Consider the following 24,125-nt stretch of genomic DNA (forward strand, 5'->3'; position numbering starts at 1 on the left):
GCTCCTTTTCCTCTTGTCCCCATGCTCCTGGCACTCATGGTGGCTTTTGTTTTTTTCACCTTCCTCTTGGTGGGAGAGAGGGTAAGGTAAACAATCACCAAAGGCTCTGATCCACTTTCAGCTTTGCAAGGAGAGAAAAGGGGTTGGGGCCATGGCCGTGGCCTGGTCCTTCTACTCCTGTTTTCCTGTATCTCCAAACCATTCATCAGCTACTAAGGAGCAGACATTCCTTCATAGAACAATTAGGGGCTGGGGACCACAATTAACTGTTGATTAGAACTTTATAGATTGTACTTTCAGGAAGAAAAGGAAGATCTCAGAACAAAAATCATGTAGGTTGGTTTTAATGAGTATTGCTAAGGATGATGAATTACCCCAAACGCTAATATTTCATAAGTCCTTATACCCTTCTTTTCTTACTTGAGAATAAAAACATAGGGAAAATGTAAGTGTGGGATTTTCTGACTCAAAACCACAAAAATGTCCTTGAGAAGGTCAGCTATTAAGTATCCCAGGGTACCTGTCGTAACTGGGTCAACAGGTTGAAAATTTGGCAGGCAGAAAATCTTCCTGTTTGAAAGTTTTCAGCCCATGCATTTCTTCTCAAACTACAACCCAATAGTGAGCCTCTGTCAAATGGTCTAGAGACACTGATTTTTCTTCTCCCTTTTAAGAGGCTTTCTTTCTGTCCATCTATAAAACATTCCTCTCTTCTCTTTACACTGAAGTTTCCTTCAGATGTTTATAGGACACATTAATTTGAGGGGTTTGGATAGGTAGCCATTTTCAATTTCTGACTGAATAATCTAAACTGCCTTCTCCTCAAAGAAACATAGTTTGAGGAAAGTGCTCTCTCAAGAATTTTATTAAAATTCAGGATTATTTTTTCATTTCAAGTACAAAAATTGAGAACAAAATGAGCAAGAAATATTTGCTCGGTGCCATATTTATACCTCGTATATTACTTTGAGTTTTGGTGAAAACAGCTCAAGACAGCAATGGGCTTTGCCCGGAGGAGTTTCATTCTAGTTAAGAATTAGCACATGAAACATGAGCGTATGAAAGTCAAGGTCTCACTGATTGTTTTGCAGTCAGAATGGAACATGAGTCAGGAAGTAGGATCTATGTAGAAATATGGAGGAAAACATTGCACTGGCTACGCAGCTGTGAATGGGATGGAAGGACCATTCAATTCTCATGGTCTACAGAAATGTGGATAACTTAATTTGTATTAAAAATAAGAGTAATTATCCTTATAAATGTATTGTCTCTACTTAAAGAAATTAATTTTTCTTCTAATTTAAATCTCATAGTAATTTTATACTATGTCATAGAGTGGGCACATTGAATCTTTTCATCTATTCAACTACGATGCCTTTGGGTTTATATTTACAGAGAGTAAATGGAGCATGTTTTCAGTCACTTGCTGCCAAGCACAGTGCTGTGTCGAGAGATGATTGTTCATTTTTTTTAATAGCAGTGAGAACAAATTGCCCTCCATCGAAGGGCTGTTGTGAAGCTGTGGAGAGCGTTACTTGCAGAGGTTTTGGAGCTTCTTGGACAGAGGTGTTATCTGAATCAAAACCTGTGAAAAGAAGAATAGCTATAACACTTTCTAACAGTGAGAAACTACTGTGTTGTAAAATAGTTTCTAAAGGGAAGAGTGCTCTAGACATTATTTGTTAAATTTAGAGGAACAAGGCAAATCAAGGAGCAAGGAATCACTGGAAATAATACAACCTGCAAAAGGGTAGAGAAAATAATGTATTACTAATTTCTATGGCCCCAATGTTATAAGAATAGTAAGAGTGATGCCAAGAGACATTTAATAGAGCTAAATCCTATACTTTACTGGAGAACTGAATTATTGGAGTAGCTTCCAGTTGAGACGGATGATTTTACCAGGCTGTATTGTGTTCCCATTCTAAGGGTATAGCAAGAAAAACAGCTAAACAAGGTTCAAAGGCTTAATGTCCTCGGCTCTGTAGGGAAGGATGCAAATGGAAGTGAGAAAACATCCTTTAGCAGATCAGGATTTCAAAGGAATAAGACACGAAGAAATGAAATAAATTTTCCGGGTTTCCACCACTAAATTATGCTGTTAAATAAAACTAATCCTTCACTATAATTTAATCTATAATAATGATTGTCATTACAGTTCTGAAAATAAACCTTCAGTCTTTAAGGAAACATCAAAGTAATTCTGGATTTTAAAATTTTTTCAGTTTTGCTGTGTACTTTTTAAGTTATTTTTCCCATACGCAAGCTAATATTTTTCTGAAATTTAAATGATAATAGATTATCCCCATTTCCCCACCATAGGATGTATACTCTCTATGAATATTAATATTTTTTCTAATACTTTTCTTAACCAGAGTCATTAATATGATAATACTTTGGTAATGAATTTACAAAAATTCCATACAAATACTACATGTGCTAATACAATGAAATACTGTGGAAATAATATGCATAATGCATTAGGCTTTGTTACAGATGCCTGCCAAAAATAGTGTTTGGCAAACAGTAGCATGTTTGAAAAATGCCCAACCGATTAAAATTTATTGCTGCTGATAGACCCAGGGCAAACACGGAATGATCTTTGCTATTCATGCCTTGGCAGACACATCAGTTCACTGACTGCTCAGATTTTCTCTGAAAGCTTCTGGACATCACAAAAATTAAGGAAGACACTTAATGAGATGTTTAATGCTGGGGAGAGTGACTTGGCCAAACAAAGGAATCCCCAATATACCGCAGTTTCATCTCCGTGGATGTCGTTCCTGGCAAAGGGTCAAAGCTCCATCCAGCAGCCAAGGGCAGGGCTAATCTGCGTGCTTTCTGTGCTCTGTCTCTCTTTCCACAGATAGTTGCTTTGGAAAGCGGGAAGCTGTGCTAGCATGAAAGCACTCTCTTCTCTCCATGCTGTTCCCGGTTTGATATCACCTAATGCCTTATTGCTTTGTGATTGCACCTTCCAACATACATGGAATTCCTAGCACTGTGAGTTACAGTGTGGTGAGAGGTGAGTCAGGGGCTATTCCATTCGCTGGAGTCATGTGGGAAAAGTATTGAGCTCTGGGGTGGAGCTTTCCAAACAGAGAATTTTCTTTCTCCTTTAGAAACTAAATATAATTTGACAGTGAAGCCACTGACTACTGTTGCAAATGAATCAAGATTCACGCGATTGCTAAAAGATCACAAGTCCGTCAGTTTTCTTAGATTGTTAGCACTTGTGGGGTCTTTGAATTCATTTAATTTACTCCCATCATTTTACAGATGGGCAAATTAAGGTGCAGAAAGAGAAGCTGACTTGACCAACCGAGGGTACACAGCTAATTAGTAGCAAAGTCAAGATGACAATTCCTAATTCCCAGCCCAAGTCCTTCCATCAATGGCACTGGCTTTACTGAAGAAGAAAAAGAAAAAGACTTGACATCTGAGGTACCAGCCCGCCTCCTCCTGCCCACTGGTGCTGGCTACTTCTTCAAAGGACTGGAGGAGAAAAGCTTCTCTGGTGGAGGATAAACAGAATGAATGGATGCTACTGATGAGTCCCAAATGCGGTAAGCTCTCAAATACGTGTTTAGATAGATATCTAGATACACAAAATTCGAATGAAGTTTGAATGAAACTTTAAGTGCTGAAGTCGATGATTTTGTCCATATCTTTCTATCTATCTATCTATCTATCTATCTATCTATCTACGTTTACTGGAAGAAATACAGTTTCCAATTTTTTGAAAATTTTAAACTGTCCCTGAGGAAGATCCTGGTCAGAAATACTTAAAACTCCATAGCTCAGAAATGGTTTCTGAAAGTGAAATTGAAATTCATCTCTGTTAAAATTTAGAGAAAAGGGCAAGAGAGACCATTGAGTTTAGCAAGAATGCAAGAATTGCCATCAATCAGACAGTTTTAGAAATATAAACAACCTAGTAAAGAAGACTGGCCAATCTATAAAAATAATCAGAAAACAGTTGTAAGGATCATTAGCAGAAGAGAACAAACGGGAGCATGAAACCACTGGCATGCTCGCCATCAAAATGCAGAGATGTAAGCTCTGAGAAGGCAGGATGCGATGTATCCATTAAGAAGGATAACAGAAGGAGGGAGCGGACAATATTGAAATGCCTAATGAGTTCAATTTTAGTTTATTTAAAATTGACTGAAAACTACCTGAGTGGAAAAGGAATTTCAACTTTGAAGTGGTGGATGTTGAGCTGCTCTCTGAACAGCAAAACAGAAAAATGTTGCTGGCAGCTGCCGTACTGAAACTCATGCCACTGAGGTCCAACTTCAGTCTGGCTCCCTCTTTTGCCCTGTGCAAGTCACTTTGCAATAAACATCCAGGAGGCCGTGCACCTGTAAAACTTTATGTTCATTCATTCAGGACATTTGTTGATTGCTTACTATGTGCAAACTCTCGCGCTAACTGATGAGATAGAGCAATGAGCAAAAATGGATAAGGTTTCTATTTTCTTGGAGTTTACACCGTCGTTAGGGAAGCAAGAATGAATTAGGACAATATCATCCTCAGGAATATATACTTAAGAAATTGAGTAATTTGCTCTCGGAGAGGAACACAGGTCTCTGACAAGGTATGATAAAGACCAGCAGTATAGCCTGGGAACTTGGGGAAGACTTCTCTGAAGCAATGATGCTGATGCTAACAGGCGAAAGAAGGATGAGAGTCACTTCGCAGAGCTGGCATAGGAGATTCCTCTAAGGAAAACTGCATATGCAAAGGCCTTAGTTTGGAGCAGATGACTACCTTAGAGAGGACCTGAGAGGGGTTATTTCTTCTATCTTAATGCCATCCTCACAAAACTCAGCTTTCTAAGAAGGAATGACTAAGGACAATTTAAGAAGCATCTAAAATGCACTTGACTTCATCGAGTCCTTCATTTGATCAATCAATATAGTCAGACATTTTCCCAACTGAGGTGAGATCAGCAAATCTCAAAGCATAAACTAATTTGCGTTGAGTTGAAAAACAAGTCACCCAACATGTCTCTCTTTCAGACAAATGGTGACAAAATTAGTAAAATGCAGCCTGAAACTGGAAGCCACAGCACAGGCAAGCATGGGAACTCTTCCTATTCTGGGAAAATTGGCCAGACAGCATTAGGAAGAGGGCTAGGCCCACAATAAGGCTAGCATTCTTTCTTTCCCATTTAAGATGCGCTCAGTTCGTAAGGCTGGGGAAGAAAAGAACAATATCTTACTCAAGTGTACATTGGCTGGGAGCCGAGAAAGAACCACTGGCCGTGCAAGGTGATGCCTTTCCTGGAAACAATCCATTTTGGAGACCTCGTGTTCAAATAACCAATTTTATTTCTATTTATTCATGTGTCCTCCACCTAAGCTTTTTATTTTTACTTTCTTTCTCTATTAGTCAAGCCTTTGGCTATCACGTTGGCATGAGGAATGTTTAATATAAACACACAATTAAATAACAACTACTCATTAGCAACAGTAAATGACAGTTAGAAAACAGTATCCCAAATGTATTTATTTTTAAAGCATTATATTAGAACAAATATAATTCTCTCTCCCTCCCTCCCTCCCTCTGTCTCTCTCTTTAAGCCAAAGTTCGTGTAGAAAAATAGGCTTTCAAATAGGTGCTGAAGGTTAATGGCTTAAGATACTTGATAGGTGTTGAGAGAGGGAGGCCTTGGGATGAGGGCCTCTTCCCCAGGGTGTAGCATGAAGAAGGATCAATTGAAAATGAAGAGCAAGAAATAGCATACTAAGGGCACAGCACCCAAAAACGCAAAAGTTTCTGGAGTTCAGGCACTTCTTTCAGATATGTGTTTCTATAACACCAGGAAAAGGGCACCTCCTAACAGGTCACTTGGAACACTAAGCAAATGGCTTTTCTAAAGTCTTGGATGGCTTCTCAAACTCTTCCAAAATATAGCAAAAGGGGGAAAACTCCCAAACTTATTCTACGAGGCCACCATCACCCTGATACCAAAACCAGACAAAGATGTTACAAAAAAAGACGACTATAGGCCAATATCACTGATGAACACAGATACAAAAATCCTCAACAAAATACTAGCAAACAGAATCCAACAGCACATTAAAAGGATCATACACCATGATCAAGTGGGGTTTATCCCAGGAATGCAAGGATTCTTCAATATATGCAAATCAATGTGATACACCATATTAACAAATAGAAGGATAAAAACCATATGATAATCTCAACAGATGCAGAAAAAGCTTTTGACAAAATTCAACACCCATTTATGATGGAAACTCTCCACAAAGTAGGCATGGAGGGAACTTACCTCAACATAATAAAGGCCATACATGAGAAACCCATGGCCAACATCGTTCTCAATGATGAAAAACTGAAACCATTTCCACTAAGGTCAGGAACAAGACAAGGTTGCCCACTGTCACCACTATTATTCAACATAGTTTTGGAAGTTGTAACCACAGCAATCAGAGACGAAAAAGAAATAAATGGAATCCAAATCGGAAAAGAAGAAGTAAAACTGTCACTGTTTGCAGATGACATGGTACTATACATAGAGAATCCTAAAGATGCTACCAGAAAACTACTAGAGCTAAACAATGAATTTGGTAAAGTAGCAGGATACAAAATTAATGAACATAAATCTCTTGCACTCCTCTACACTAATGATGAAAAATCTGAAAGAGAAATTAAGAAAACACTCCCATTTACCATTGCAACAAAAAGAATAAAATACCTAGGAATAAACCTACCTAAGGAGACAAAAGACCTGTATGCAGAAAACTATAAGACACTGATGAAACAAATTAAAGATGATACAAACAGATGGAGAGATATACCATGTTCTTGGATTGGAAGAACCAACATTGTGAAAATGACTATACTACCCAAAGCAATCTACAGATTCAGTGCAATCCCTATCAAACTACCAATGGCATTTATCACAGAACTAGAACAAAAAAATTCCCAATATATATGGAAACACAAAAGACCCCGAATAGCCAAAGCAATCTTGAGAAAGAAAAATATAACTGGAGGAATCAGGCTCTCTGACTTCAGACTATATTACAAAGCTACAGTAATCAAAACAGTATGGTACTGGCACAAAAACAGAACTATAGATCAATGGAACAGGATAGAAAGCCCAGAGATAAACCCATACACATATGGTCACCTTATCTTTGATAAAGGAGGCAAGATGCTGGGAAAACTGGACAGCTGCATGTAAAAGAATGAAATTAGAACACTCCTTAACAACATACACAAAAATAAACTCAAAATGGATTAAAGACCTAAATGTAAGGCCAGACACTATAAAATTCTTAGAGGAAAACATAGGCAGAACACTGTATGACATAAATCACAGCAAGAACCTTTCTGATCCACCTCTTAGAGAAATGGAAATAAAAGCAAAAATAAACAAATGGGACCTAATGAAACTTCAAAGCTTTTGCACACCATAAACAAGACGAAAAGACAACCCTCAGAATGGGAGAAAATATTTGCATACAAAGCAACTGACAAAGGATTAATCTCCAAAACATATAAGCAACTCATGCAGCTCAATATCTAAAAAACAAACAACCCAATCAAAAATGGGCAGAAGACCTAAATAGACATTTTTCCAAAGAAGATATACAGATTGACAACAAACACATGAAAGGATGCTCAACATCACTAATCATTAGAGAAATGCAAATCAAAACCACAGTGAGATATCATCTCACACCAGTCAGAATGGCCATCATCAAAAAATCGACAAACAATAAATGCTGGAGAGGGTGTGGAGAAAAGGGAACCCTCTTGTGCTGTTGGTGGCAATGTGAATTGGTACGGCCACTATGGAGAACAGTATGGAGGTTCCTTAAAAAACTAAAAATAGTACTACCATATGACCCAGCAATCCCACTACTGGGCATATACCCTGACAAAACCATAATTCAAAAAGAGTCATGTACCACAATGTTCATTGCAGCACTATTTACAATAGCCAGGACATGGAAGCAACCAAAGTGTCCATCGACAGATGAATGGATAAAGAAGATGTGGGGCTTCCCTGGTGGCGCAGTGGTTGAGAGTCCGCCTGCCGATGCAGGGGACACGGGTTCGTGCCCCGGTCCGGAAAAATCCCACATGCCGCGGAGCGGCTGCGCGTGAGCCATGGCCGCTGAGCCTGCGCGTCCGGAGCCTGTGCTCCGCAACGGGAGAGGCCACAGCAGTGAGAGGCCCGCGTACATCAAAAAAAAAAAAAACAACAAAAAAAAAAAAAAAAAAAAAAAAGAAGATGTGGCACATGTATACAGTGGAATATTACTCAGTCATAAGAAATGAAATTGAGTTGTTTGTAGTGAGGTGGATGGACCTACAGTCTGTCATATGGAATGAAGTAAGTCAGAAAGAGAAAAACAAATACCGTATGCTAACACATATATATGGAACGCCCCCCCCCCCCCAAAAAAAGAAGGTTCTGAAGAACCTAGGGGCAGGACAGGAATAAAGACGCAGATGTAGAGAATGGACCTGAGGACATGGGGAGGGGGAGAGGTAAGCTGAGATGAAGTGAGAGAGTGGCAATGACATATACACACTATCAAATGTAAAATAGATAGCTAGTGGGAAGCAGCCAGAAAGCACAGGGAGATCAGCTCATGCTTTGTGACCACCTAGAGGGGTGGGATAGGGAGGGTGGGGGGAGATGCAAGAGGGAGGGGATATGGGGATATATGTATATGTATAGCTGATTCAGTTTGTTATACATCAGCAACTAACACAACAATGTAAAGCAATTATACTCCAGTAAAGATGTTAAAAAAAAGAGGGCTGCACACACACACAAAAAACCTAATTTTTAGGAATCTCACTTTAACGCTCTACAGTTTGACTTTTTTACTAAAGAAAATTAACAGTAAGATGCCATGTTTGTTTCAATTTGTATTCATTAACATCCAGTTTGAAATCCCTAGCTGAAGCTTTGCTAAAATGTCATCTGTCCTAATGAATATGTATAAAACAAAGTACAGGATAAATCTGGAAAAAAATATAAAGTCTTGGATGGGAGACTTGCAAGGTACATAGTAGGCAGCTCACATGAATCAGAGGATAACGCTTGAGCAGCACTTCCTGCAATGCCATCATCTTCTGGTCCAAGTCTGAACCTCTTGTTGCTTCTTTCTAGAGATACTGTAATAATTAACCAAGCAGGGAAAGTGGCAACTGTCCTGAGAGATTTATATCAAAATTTGCCCCTCATAAAGGTCTACCCAGAGGCCATTAAACATCAGCTTTATTTTGTTTCAGCTAAGCAGCCCTAGATTTCATTCATTCTCTGGCATGATGGCATTCCCTATGTACCTTACTATGTGCCAGGCACTATACTGCATGATTGTATAACCATTACCTTAATTAAACTTCATATCAACACTGTCGTTATTCCCATTTACAAATGAAGACGTCGAGGCTCAGTAAAATAAAGTCACTTGCCTAAGACTGCATAGACATAGTCTGGAATCTAAGGGGAAATACTGAGATTTCGCCTCATAACACCTCACACCTGTATTATTCTAACTCTAAGGAATCAGATCCCCAGAACTCATAGCCTTTCCTTATCTCAGTGTATAAACCTCTTGAAGAATTAACCCCTGGACTGCCCTATGTGTCTGTTAAATTATAACTGAATAGGTTTCTAAGAATTTACTTGGATAAGCACGTATTTTTTGTATGCCTGTACAGGTTTTAATTACAAATTGTTTAACAACAATTTAGTTGTTAAATTGGATAGATTTCATATGTGGTCTCTTCATTTGTGATGTGGTTTCATCATTTGTGAGTCTCCCACACCAAGTATCTGGGTATTGAGCTCTTACTGGCCAAGACCTGGTAATGGCCACATTTCCATATGGATTTAGGAATAGCTTTCTCAACTAAACAAGCAAAAATAATAATCTAAAAGATCAACAGCAATGTCTAATGCCTATTCGGCACAGCCACAGATTCAACAGTGGGTGGGTGGCAGGTTTTTTTTCCATTTTTAATGAAGAACTCTACAACAAATAGAAAGAACACCATGCTAAGGACAAAGCTAGAAGAAAACACTGAGCATAACATACTGATGGACTAATTCGTAGACTATGTATTGCTCTCCTACGACATTCTTGCAAAGTCTAATTAATTCAAATTTCTTCCAGTTCTTGAAAAGACAGAATTATTTGAAACCTGCCTGACAAACTTTCTCCTAGATCTTTTCTTTCCATGGTACTATCATCATGGCCGCGCCAATTTAAATAGATTTGTTCAGTGACACAACTAAAAACAAATGGCTTCAGAGACTGAAAGGAACCCTTGCCCAGTATTTGGGAGGTATGATATTGCCATGTGTTGGCATTGGCACACAAGAGGCATCTGCAACCTGTCCCCACAGATGCCCACCTGATGCCCTCCTCAATGTTAACAACACCTACAGATTCAGGGGCACGATGTGATGCAGTGTCACAGAACCGGAAAAAAAGAGGCTATAGCTCAGACCAGCTGTACCAAAGAGAGACCAGTTTCCATGAATTGAACAGGGTTGTCTCCCTCCTCATTTTGCTACCTGTAAAACTGCCGGGACACCCTCTTCCTCTGTAGGCCTCTGTTCTTCCAGGATTCTGAAGCTTCCTTTTGGTAAATCGGGGCAAGTTGGGAGGGAGTAGTGATCATTTGGAAGAAAGGCACATTCACCAGCTGTAACTGACCTACAAGCCCACATTATTAACAAAGTCTGTGGTTCTCAATGACTACATGAAGGGGACATTACAGACGAATGCAAGTTTATAACAGGCACATCTTTGCAGCCAGCTGCCCCATTTACTGAAAAATAAACACTATATATCAGAATATGGCCAGCAAGGCGATGGCATATTTAAAAGAATGCTTCGCTCACAGTGTAAGAGACATTGGGTAGTGGTTCCCTGGTACATGACTGGTTTGCATAATATTTTCCTAATAATGATCATAATTGTTTTTGGAATTTCATAATAAAAAAAGTTTCCAAGTATGTTAAATGTTTTATAAGCGAAAGCAAAGATCTTTGAAGATTCTGTTCTTTGGGGAAAAAAAAAAAGTCTCCCAGGTCACCCTAATTGCAATGTTCTAATTTAGGAAGGAGTCACAGGAAAAGGAAAGATGCGAACCTTTCCCACAGTCAATACAACTTGGAATGTGAAGACAAAGACCAAGAGTTGGAAAGGTTAAAGGCAAATACGTTTTCCTTGGGAAGTTATATAAGCACACAAAATACCTTACGAGGCAGAGCGATCGGATTATACAGCACACCAGCTGCTGAAGTGCAGAGAAAAGCGTGGACTGAATGACCCAGGGACAGTTGAGTATTGCTGGTCAAAGTGAGACCAAAGACAGTGAGTGAATTACGTGGAGGAGTGACACTGAACACGTGCCAGGTGCACGGTCAAACTCCAGCTCTGAGACCAGAAAAGTATAAATGCGTATGAAGCCCACCCTCTGCCCCATGCAAGGCAAGAGCTGCTTTTCCTTCTTGTCCCTCAAGAATTAGTTAGTGGAACAATATTTTTTTTCTTTACAGAAAGAAGGAGGTTGTTCTCTGCAGGCTAAACTGGGAAGCTCAAGTGACTAGTGCTGACTTTATACAACAAAATAACTGTGATCGCTCCCCCTCTTTGTATGCAACACATTATAATCCCACTGTGCTCATGTTAAGAAATCTGAGGCCTAAGGAGAATTAGTAAATCCTTGATTGTCAGTGACTTGAAGGCAGCGTTGATGTCTGTTGTATCCCCAGGTCCCTGGCACTGCACAGGCATCTTATTTATCCCTGATATTAACCCACCACTGGCATCATTCCGGAAACTCTTGTGGGTGCTCAGAACATAGCAGTGACCAAAGCAGATGTCTTTACACCCTCGTGGACTTTAATTCTGGAGGAAGGAGATGGCTAACAGTCAAATGAAACCACAAATTAAATGCAAATTGTGAAAGCTCTAAGAAGGACTTCGTGCGGTAAAGAATATTTGGGGCTCTACTTCTCTACTTAAGATAACGAAGTCAGAGAAGACCTCACTGAAGAGGTGAGATTTAAAATGGGAACTTACAGGTAGGAAAGCACACAAAACGCTGTCCCAACATGACAAAGACCCTGAACTGTAAGACAACTTGGCTTGTCTAAGGAAAAGAAAAGAGGCCAGTGTGAGAGGGATGGGCTAAGAAACACATGGTTATTTGTTTGGAGGTACAAGGTGGGGGCCAGATCTTATAAGGTCTTGTAGGTCTTGGTAAAGAGTTCAGGTTTCAGATTCACTGGAGAGGGACTGAAAAGATTTAAGAGGGGGATGACCTGATTTGCTTTTATAAAGATAACCCTAGTTGTATGGAGAAAAGGTTGGGACTGGCACGGGTTGGGGTGAAAAGAGAAGCAGAGAGACAAACTGACATGGCTATTGTAATATTGCAGGAGAAAGCTGAAAAGCTTAGACCAGGAAGGTAGGCACGAAAATGGAGAAAGTGGAGAGACTGGAGATTTATTTTGGAAATGGAGCTGGGAGGGTTTGCTTGTGAACTGAATGTGGGGTAGACAGAAGTCAAGGGGGAAGCAAAGTTTCTGGCTTGACAACTGTGTGTTTCCAACTGTGTGACACCTGGAGGATGAACAGTGTCATAAGTAATGAAGAACCACGTTCCAGACAGAGCTTGGGGTGTTGGTAAAGCATCCACATGGAGGTGTCAAGCAGACCGTTGGGTAAGTTCAGGTCTGTGAGGAAAAGAGTGAGGCTGGAGAGAAACGGCTTGGTTGTCCTCAGCTTCTAAATGACATTTAATACAGTGATGCTGAGTAAGATCAAAGAGAGCCAGTATGCATCCTGAGAAAAAGAGAGGGCTCAGAGCAAGCTCTGTTTACAGCACACATTGCAGTGTCAGGTGTAGAGAAAAGGTCCAGCAAAGAACACAGAAGAGGAGCTGCCCATGAAATGAGAGACAGAAGGGCAACAGTAAAGAAAGGTTTCTCCAAAGAGAATGTGATCACCTGTATTTAAAGATGCTGTGATGTGAGGCAGTAGGTGGGGAATGAGAATTGACGTTGGGATTTCGCACGTGGAGGTCACTGATGACCTAAGAAGAGCTGCTTTGATGGAGCGTGGTGGTTAAAGTCTCATGGGAGGAGCTGAGAGTGAACTGCAAATGAGGAAATGGAGAGAGTGTGAAGACAGCATCTCAAAAGATGCTTTGTTGTGAATAGGAGCCTGTATTGGGGCGATGTCTGAAGCGGGGTATAGAATCAAGAGGTTGCTTGCTTGTTTGTTTAAGATGGAAGACACCAAAGCATGTTCGTATATTGATGGAGCAGGCAGAGAAATTAATGAAATGGGAAAGGGAAGTGGGACTTAACAGGAGTCAAGTCACTGAAGAAGGTAAGAGGGTTTAGGATTGAAGCTTTCAAGCTGCAAATTGACCTTGATTAGTAGCAGGGAACAGGTTCCATTGTAACAGAAGGAAAGAGAATAGGGAAAGACCACAAGGAGGGTACTCCATGGTTCTTGAGTGGATAAATGAATGAATGATTATATCTGCTTCTTTTCCACCACCTAAGTAATTTAGAATGTTTTTCAAGTTTTACATCATTCAAAAGAGGCCATACCTCATAGTTCTCCGTTCTCTGAGCTCACATAATATTTAATCTCTGCATAAACCAATTGTCACTTCCCATGCATCTCTCTGCCTAGTTACGTCTTTAAGCCTTTGGTGCCCTGGCTCCTTAATGAGGCGGTAAAGGCCACCTATACTCCTGTGCTTCCCTGCCCAGTCATCACTGCATAGCGGAAGTTCAACAGGTAAGTTTACTGATTAATTGGAGTCAGTTTTCCAAGGTCCTGTCCCCATTACTATTGATATTAATGTCGCTTCTAGCTCTAATAGTCTACGATTCTCAGTCAACCGTAAATATGTACTTTCGTCACCAGATATGACTGTAATCCCACTGAAACCACTAGCTTTGGATCGTTGAGTCTACTTACAGGAGTGTTACAGCAAAAAAAAGAAGGGCCCCAGAGTATACAAAATCACAAACCCCACTGCAGTTTCAGTGAGAAAAATAAACTCCCAACCTAAATCCTAAGATGCTTTTTCCCATAACTAAACTTCCACAACCTTTAGTATAAAGCTGAAGCCCTAGCCATTTCTCAGTACCACTAATAAAAGGTAATGAGTTTTCTTATACTAAACTATGTTACAAGATACCATTTTACTCACACTCTCACTGAAAGGGAGTGAAAAAACAGAAGAAGAATTCATTTATATTTGGATATTTTTATTAGAATTAATTTATATATGGAATTTTAATTACAGGATGCAAGCCTGCGATTAATTTAATTTTGTTTCAATTTACGAGGATGCACTTGGTTAATGGAGTGCCTTTTAAAAAAAGGCTTTACTGAGGGATCTCATCTGTGTGATTTACTGTCTGAGTATATGTGAAGTTCCCTTCATTACATAAGAAATTATTATTTGCCCTTGACGTTGAGTCCATTGCATGGGTGAGGAGGTGATGTTAATCCTATCATATAACCTACTATTTCTGAAGGAAGCAGCAGATTCAAAAGAAACCTTGTTTGGCTTTCTGATATAACCCCCTTTCCCTGTGTATTCAACACACACATGTGCATTGCTGATTAATGCGTAAATCCTGGCTGACATTGTGATAAGCTTTAAAGCAATCCTACCTTAGAGAGAGAGAAAGGGCAAGCACTGCCTTTTCTTACAGAAAATCTCTCTTGAACTGAAGGTTTGAGGCAAAGGAAAGGAAGATGAGGCAAAAATTGAATGAAGCAGACCTGAATATAGAAAAAGAAAATAGAACATAAGGGGAAAGAATACTACCTCAGGAAGTATCCTTGAATAACCTTGCTTAGAAAACTGTGGAAAATAAGCATATCTATGTAATCCCGTTATGAACTGTTAGTTTAAGGCTTTAGTCACAGAGAAACTGTGTAATAAGATTAAACCACATAAGGAAACATGGTTGTCTGCTGCTTGTTGGAAGACCAAAACAAAGAAATCAATAAATGAACAATTACCATCCCTTGCTTCTCCCCCAACTCCCTTCAGAAACAAAACAATTAGGAAGGAAGATCTCCTGATAATGCAAATGCCAAACCCCAGTCTCTCCCAGCTTCACAAGAGAAGAGAATGCATCTGCTTTCATTATTCACTTCCTAATGTTCTCTTTAATGTGATGAAAGAATGATGTGATTTTAAAGGGAAAGACAAGTTCTGCAGAGTATTCCCTCTTTGCAGGAGTTCCCTCTCTCAGGACCTTAAGAAGATACCTGTGAAAATATTCTACTTCCTTTTGGTATTTCCTCCTCCCCCCAACTCTAAGAGCACCCTACAAAGTTTTCATTTTCTTTTTTAGTCGCAACTACTCCACTCCTCTATTGCAGCCGTAGGCAATACATAAGTACATGCAGGTGTCTGTGTGCCAATAAAACCTTATTTGCAAAAACAAATGACCAGCCTTCGGCCATCATTTGCAGACTCCTGGGTTAGATGATAAGAGAAGTGGAAACAAGGGTTGGGGACACCTTGGATGAAATTGAGGCCCCTACATTTGATTCCTGAATTTATTTTTTTGTACGTGTCCTTCATGGATTTAAAACATGGACCTGTCACTAAGGATATGGGATACGTGATGGACGTGAGAGTAATCGTGAACAAGCATTCCTGCTTTGATCACCTTTTGTCTCCTAAAATCAAAGGTGTGGTTGTGGGGGAAGTGCATACAATAAGGGGCAGGGATGGAAAGAAAGAGAAGGCTTCTAACCCTCTAAATGGACCACAAGCCCAGCGCCAGCCATAAAAGTAGATCTATTCACTGAGAATAGTCTTTCTCATAGTTGATCCTAAATCAGTAGCCTGAGAATCACCTGAGATCTTATTAGAAATGCAAATTCTCAGGACCCACCCAGTCCTACTGGAAAATTTCAGAGGCGGCGCCCAGAAGTCTGTGTTTTAACACGTCCACTGGATGCTCCTGATTCACCCTCCAGTTTTAGAATAAGCTACTATTCTAGACAGCCTTCCATTCCTGCCAGCTGACAAGTTAACTACATTCAAATAGGAAACTGTGATCAGGAGCTTGTGCGTTCCTGTGGAGAATCTTTGGGTTTTAGTAGGATAAAATGAAGAACAACTCAAAACAGGTGGTAGAAAGCAAACTGGAAACTATTCTTCAGAAGCGTAATTATGTATTCTCTGTATTGGAAGATAAATTTTATATTCCACATGTGCCTAGTTTCTGACCTCTTTTTGCTGCCTAATCTACTTTTAATCTCTTTCTTCTATGAGTGTGTGCTCACAGGATGCAATTGTTAACCAAGAATAATAGATTTTGAAAAGTAAATCCATATGAAATAAAGTACATTTTGCTCAGTCAGAAATCAGCAAGTTTGGGGGGTTGGTAGTGGTGGGATGAATTGGGAGACTGGGATTGACATGTATACACTAATATGCATAAAATAGATAACAAATAAGAACCTGCTGTATAAAAAAATAAAATAAAATTCAAAAAATAAGAATAATTTTAAAAGGTAAATAAAAACCTTAAAAAAAATTAAAAATCAGCAAGTTTGGAATGGAGTGTTGTTTTGGATGAGCGATTTTTATGGTGATGAAAGTAATTCTGGATACATAACGTGAGGCATGGGTTTCTCTTCCAAAGAAAGGTGTGAGAAAGCCTCAGGTATCATAATTATCAGCTCCAACACAACCCTGGTCAAAAGCAAAGGGACCTGTAAACACTCAAGCTCACACTTGGAATGGTGTCCAGATGGGAATGAATTGCCCCGTAGTACCTAGCGCCCTAGTAACCGGAAGTTTGTGCACAACGGCAGAGGTCCTTTTTCCCTCCAAGCAGATCAGATGGACGACATGATTTCTTTCATTGAGAAACGCGTTCCTCTTTGCAATGATGCCACTGCTCTGCCAGTGGCCAAACCCTGAAGCTCAGAAAACATGTCACCGGGAGGTTGTAAGCTCTGAGCAGAAAGGACGGAGGCACAGTAAGTCAGGGGAAGAAGGGAGGGGAGAAAGGAAGGACTTCCTCACTTAATTTTCATCTAATGAGCCCTCCTGAGACCCAAACTCTGCCATAGCGTACCTCTTTCAGCAGCCTTCAGAAATAGAGGTCTAATCCCCTTTTAAACTCAAGTTCATCACCAGTGCAGTCATGCCAGCGTTGTGTATTAAGTATCTCACAGTGTGGTACAGTAATATCCCTTTCTACAGGACAATCCTGCTGGAGGAAAACTGATTAATTCCGTTTGCTGGATTTTCAGCATTTGGACCCCAGTGGCATCTCAAAATGTATTAACCAAAGTGAAACAAAAAAAAGCAGCAGTAGGGAATATCAACACTGTAAGTGAGAAAGCAGTTCCTGCAGCCACCAGCCATGCTCCATGGATAACACGCACAGAGACAGCAATCCTGAAGGTTGGTAATGTGGTATTGATCAGAGTGATCAGTCCTCTACCCCTTCACGCAGGCTTATTCTGACCACCAGGTGGATGAAAAGAACCAAGAGAGAGAAGTTGTACTTCTGGGAAAAGTCACCCTGGTTAGAAAACTTTACTTTGAAATTGAAAAGAAGTAATTGGCCTTCAGCATAAATGCGGAGGCCAATGTAAATTCATGACTATAATTCTTGATGAGAACATTTTCCATCTAGTGCCTTACAACAGTACAGAAAACGATGGGATGGCTCGTTCATTTTGTACATACTAAGGCCGCATAAGATAGCTATTTAATTTTTTCCCCATATCATCTAATTACAATAGAGGGAAAACACTAAAAAATGAGGCCAGAAAAAAATTTAATAGGACTCTAATTTAACTCAAGATTACTCTAAAGTGTAATTCAAAATGTTCAAATAAACAAAAACAAAATGAACATGAAAGCCAAACCACCTCAGGAATAAAAACTTTGGGAAGGAAGTTCTCTTCACCAAAGAACTGTGCTGACTATAATTTTTATATAGGTTTATGCAGAGATTTAGCAAAACAGCAATTTTTATTACTGAACCCTTTGAAGATTGGTTAATTTAAACACAGTCAAGACATCACCATCACTGGACAGTTACTGAGCCAGTGTCTCAGAGCCCCGAATTATAAGCTGTCATCTGCAGCAATACCAAGAATTTCAAGGAGTCAAACTCTCCACTTACTGTAGCTCCCCTCTCCCCTCTGCCAAGTAATAAAGGGCAGTACTTGGAAGCTTTGTTCATAACTAGCCAACATCCTCACTTCACAGATAAGGAGAGTAAGTGCTTGAGAGATGAAGAAATTCACCCAAAATTAGACAAGAGCTGGGAGTAAACTCAGTCTCCAAATCCAGGGCCTTCCTCAAAGAGCACTAGCTGAGGAATTGGGAGACAGTTCTCCATCTACCTTAGCTATTTAACTAATTGGCAAATTCGAAAACCAACGGGGATCTCTGTTTCTTCATCTATATTAAGGCAGGGGAGGGGCACTCCTTGGCCCCTTCAGTTACTTTTACATTTCTAGTGAAATGCAGCCATTTAACCCAAGCATTCTACTTTGGGGCATTTTTTTCCGTTCTAGCACAGTCGGTGGGAGTTTTAATAATCAAGTTCTAGGTGTTCACTTATGACTGGAGCCTATGCTGGTTCTCACTGAGGGGCAGTTGCCTTTTCAAAGATAAAAGTTATTAGTGAGAGGGGTGTGTGACAGCAGGTCTGGACTCTGTGTGGGGAAAATTGATCCATGTGCCATTCTGGCTTTCATGATTCTTAGTAAGGGTAGGAATTTATAGAAGAATAGATCAGGGAAATCTGAATGTGACACAAAATCTTTTCATTTTGATTTTTGAAAGGTCTCTCATAATGTCTTATTTTAGAGCTTAATACTGGTAAAATGAAAGTACTGTTAGTTGGATTCATAATAAATTGAACAATTGCACTGCATCTGAAGAATACTGGTTAATGGGATTGTCCATACTCAAAGGGAAATGTTTCAAACACCATGAGCTCCAAATGTTACAGCTGAAAAGGAACAACAACAACAAAAGAAAAATCCAGAAACAGTTGTCTAGTGGAGTAGCACAGAGCTCTATCCTTGATTTATTTCCAGTTTAATATTTTTATAAAGAACGTGGTCAAATTAGTAAATGGCAAAGGAAAAAAAAAAAAAAACCTTAACTGATCTCATGATCTCTATCGTTTCTACCACGGGATGTTTTGGGAACCCATCCCAAACAAAATTGTCAAACATATTTATACGAAACAAAACTGTCAAGAATATCTGTCATTAGATTTAAACAATGGACAAAAAGGGTGAAATATAATAGAGGTAAATGTAAAAACTTAAAGAGTGAAAAAAAAAATCAATTGGATAGGGCTTCCCTGGTGGCACAGTGGTTAAGAATCTGCCTGCCAATGCAGTTGACATGGGTTCGAGCCCTGGTCCGGGAAGATCCCACATGCCGCGGAGCAACTAAGCCTGTGCGCCACAGCTACTGAGCCTGCACTCTAGAGCCCACCAGCCACAACTACTGAACCCGTTTACCACAACTACTGAAGCCTGTGTGCCTAGAGCCCGTGCTCCGCAACAAGAGAAGCCACGACAAGGAGAAGCCCGCGCACCACAACGAAGAGTAGCCCCCGCTTGCCGCAACTAGAGAAAGCCCACACGCAGCAACGAAGACCCAACACAGCCAAAAATAAAATAAATAAATTTACAAAAAAAAAAAAAAAAATATATATATATATATATAAATCAATTGGATAAATATAACCAAGAGAATCTTGTCTTGATAGTAGTTGAGGTAAAAGCTATCTAGGGAATTTGCTGACCAAAAGTTCTGTCTGAATTAAAAGTCTAAAGGGCCTTCTGAAAAGAAGCTAAAGCAATAGCTGGTATGAATAAAACCTAGAGAATAAAAGATGTAAGAACACAGCTGGAGAATTATGCCATTACTGAGCACTGAGCCTCATTTGGAACCTGAGAGATTAAAGATTGTTCCAAAAAAGATGACCAGGATAGTGAGAACAAGAAAGCTATATTGTTTGAAAAATGGCCGAAGGAAATGGTGGTGTTTCATCTGCGAAGATGACCCAGTAAGTGAATAAAAGCTTTTATAATATTTGATAAGGAGATTAGATGATTATTTAATTTATTTTTACATATCTGAACAAGGGCTTGGGACCAATGAGTTAAATTCAGAGAGGGGTAATTTTTGGTTAAATATAACAAAGATGTTGCTATAGATTAGAGCCGTCAACAAGGGAAGGGGTTATACAAAACAAATAGTTCATTCTGCATCACTTCATGCATAATCATGAAGGCTGTGACCATGATTTTAAAAAAATGGTTTATTTGCCACGAGGTTGGACTTGGTGGTTTGTAAAGTTTCTTCCTTTGCAGTTTCTATGATTCTATGAATAATTTTTTTTTCTATTCTAAAGAATGGTAGCAGGGGCTTCCCTGGTGGCGCAGTGGTTGAGGGTCTGCCTGCCGATGCAGGGGACGTGGGTTCGTGCCCCGGTCTGGGAGGGTCACGCATGTCGCGGAGCGGCTGGGCCCGTGGGCCATGGCCGCTGAGCCTGTGCGTCCGGAGCCTGTGCTCTGCAATGGGAGAGGCCACAACAGTGAGAGGCCGGCATGAAACAAAAAAAAAAAAAAAAAAAAAAAAAAAAAGAATGGTAGCAGTGATGGGGAATTTTCTTCTAATAGGAATTAGGTCAGTGATATTTGCTTACAAATGCCTAGTAATAGTAAGCCTGCTACTTTAATGAATAGCAGGGATCTCTAGTGTAAAATATTTGTGCCAGTTTATATTTAATATAGATATTGAAATGATGTTCTTATAATTCCTTACCCAATAATCTGTGTGGATATACTGTCATAAAATTAAATTGCTCATATTAGGTATTTTGTCATACCTCTGAGCCAGGCCCTAGGCTACATATAAACTGATGAAATGAATGAGAAGTTGCTTGATCTGGCAGTCAGCTTTCCAAAACCAAGTCCATTAAATCCTAGGATCGGAAACTGCCTCAAATAGTAAGTAAAATAAGCTTCCCTTCATGCTTCACTGACAAACTGTAGCATTATTTATGTCTGTTATTTTTTTCAGTTTTACTTTTTAGGAAAAAAAGATGACTCATATTTCTCAGTGTAATTTTTTTTTCTTTTTTAAATCAGAACATGTTTAGAAAGCAAAGACAAGAAAAAATAATAAGCAACCTACTCCCTCCCCCAACTTCCAAACTGGATCAGGGGAAGAGGAGGTTATAAAAAGTGGTCTCCAAAATATATAAGGGACAGTGAGTTCACCTCAGAAATCAGAAACTCGAAAGACAGTTGAGAGTCAAAAACTACTCTGATTGAGTCTCTTAAAATGTCATTTGTCTTTCCCTCAAATGGATTCCCAATGTGGTTGGCAAGTGTTTATGTTTAACCTCTGATTCACTAAGCCTCCTGAGCCATTCCTCACAGCCATTGTTCTAAGCATGTACCATCTTATTCAAACATTCAGTCTTGCCCACTCCCAATTTCTATAGATGTCATCTCCTCAATTAATGAGAAAATGAGAATTATTAAGCATGAGTGTCCTTGAATTCACCCTTCTCCATTTTATTTTTTTGTTTGTTTTTTGGTACCTCTTAATGTCTCCTCTCTGTCTCTTGGCTTTTCTTGAAGCCATACTACACCCTCCTGCCAGACTCACCTTCCTAAAGGCATAACTCAGACCATGACACCCAACTAGTCTAATTCTGTTCATCCCAACCCACTGCCTATAGAAAAAACATTAGTCCAGCTTGGTATTTAGGGCCTTTAATTTAATCTCTAATCAATTTACTTTTCTGGTCTCTCTTACAAATCACCTTTACGCATCTAATTCTGCAGCACCCTCCCCACCTCAAAAAGTAAGCCGAGTGTTCTCTTGCTCCCAAGCTTGGAATCATACCCCACCTCCCAACATCCCCACCACCAAGCAAGCGCCATCTAGAGTACTTTTTCATCATCTTTAACTTCCCAAATACTTGCCTCCGTTTCAAAGGCAAATCACACCTTTTTTTCCTCATCGCCCCAGCATTTACCTGTTTGTATTTTGAATTAGATGAATATGTGTTTTATATCCTCTACTAGATTATAAACTTGAGGGATGTGCTGCTTCCTGAATGTTCCATAGTATCTGGCTCTAATAGATACGGAATGCTTGTTTGGGGGTACTTGGGATGGCTATCATTTCTTCTTCCCTCCCTGATGCAAAAGTCATTGGTTTACCAAATGGGCCAAACCCAATGAAGTGACACCTAAGAGAGCCTTTATTGTTCTCCAAACTCTGCCCTCTAACCTCCTCTGTCACATCTCTCTCAATCTCTCCTTGATAACACCTCTACCATCCATGGCTTCCTGGTCACTTTCAATTATAAAAACAATCTCATTTAGGTAAGCAACTCTGATTCATTTCCAGTTATTAAAATATGACAGTCCAGTATAAATTAAACTGAGCTCTTATACCCAGCCTGAACCCTCAAAGTCATAAAAAACAAGGAAAGAATGAGAAACTGTCATCGACCAGTAGAGACTGGAAGATAGGACAACTAATGGAAATGTGTTACCACAGCTTGAATTCTAAACACAAAGAGGAAAAACTGGTGAAATCTGAATAAAGTCTGGAATTTTGTTATTAGTAAGGCACCAATGTTAGTTTCTTAGTTTTGAAAATTATATGATATATATATTTCATATATATATAATTTTACATACATACTATATACATAGAATAGATATGTATATAATACATAAGAGATATATGTATATAATTTTTTTAAGTTAAAATAATGGGATCTTCTAATCTAAGTTTTTCCCTGCCTCATTCCCACCTCCTGCTCTGACCACTTTTGCTATCTTTCAGTAATATTTACAGGCTCCTGGCAGAGTCTCTTTAAGAATTTAGAGGAACTCACCTCTGTCCTCAAACTTCCTTGATAATTAAAAAAAAAAAACCCATTCACTATCCTGTTACATATAGAAAATTGACATGTACCGCAGTTAGGGATCATTAGTGAATAGAGACTTTCTGATAAAAAAACTTACTATGATGCTGGGTTGTACAAAAAAAAAAAAAAACAGCAACACAAAAAACCCCCAAAAAAACCCCAAAACAAGATACTGCCACAGGGATATTTAAAGCCTGATAGATACTGGTTTGAAATCAGTTCTGCCTGAAGCCAGGGAACAGATAAACATCTTCTCAAAGTTCCCCATTCCTTCCATGTGTTATTTGTGAATGTCATTTTCAAAAGGGAACATTCCCACCACTTTGAATCCTGAAAAGAGAATTACAAGTGTGTTTAAATGGCAGAAAAGCTTAAGAATGAATGGAGGCCTCAAAGGATGTGACCTGAGGGCAGGACAGAAAGAGAGTGTTACATAAATCTGTCAGTAAGTAACATAAATCCATTGGAGCCTAAGGATCCTTCATAGAATTTCAGTGGTTCCAGTTTACACTTCATTCAGAAGCACCTTTTCAAAGCTTCAGAGCCAGCACACATCTCTTGGAAATGATACTTTCACTAGGAATTGATGTTTTCCAATATAGTTAGTGTTTCAATGATTTGCAGCTATTAACTTTTAACAGGGATGTGATCACATAGAAAGAACTCTGACATTTCCATGACATTTTCTGCTGAAAAGGGAAAAAAAAAAAAAAGATTTTCCTTTCTTTCTTTTTAATTCAGTGCTGAGTTAGAGATGGAGCAAAAAAAGGGAGGGGGAGCTTTTCGCCTACAGATAGCATTCTCTTAGTTGCCACTATGGATGACATTCTCTGATGTTCATTTTTATGCTACTGTTTTCTCAAACTCTTAAGTTCCCCTGATACCCTCAGCTGAGGATACAATACAGAGACACTTAGGCCATCATGCTGTTGAAATTTCAGACTTTTCAGATATAACATGCTTTATATTCACGAGTTTTATTTACCATGGGACTATATTTCTGGTCTTGTTTTCATCATTGACAGGTAAAATGCTTGCCAATTTTCCTTTTTGATTTTTTATACTGATACATTTAAAGAAAAAAAAAGTGAGACACAACTTCAGGTTCTGT

This window comes from Phocoena sinus, chromosome 14 (genome assembly GCF_008692025.1).
Source record: "Phocoena sinus isolate mPhoSin1 chromosome 14, mPhoSin1.pri, whole genome shotgun sequence".
Classification (NCBI taxonomy): Eukaryota; Metazoa; Chordata; class Mammalia; order Artiodactyla; family Phocoenidae; genus Phocoena; species Phocoena sinus.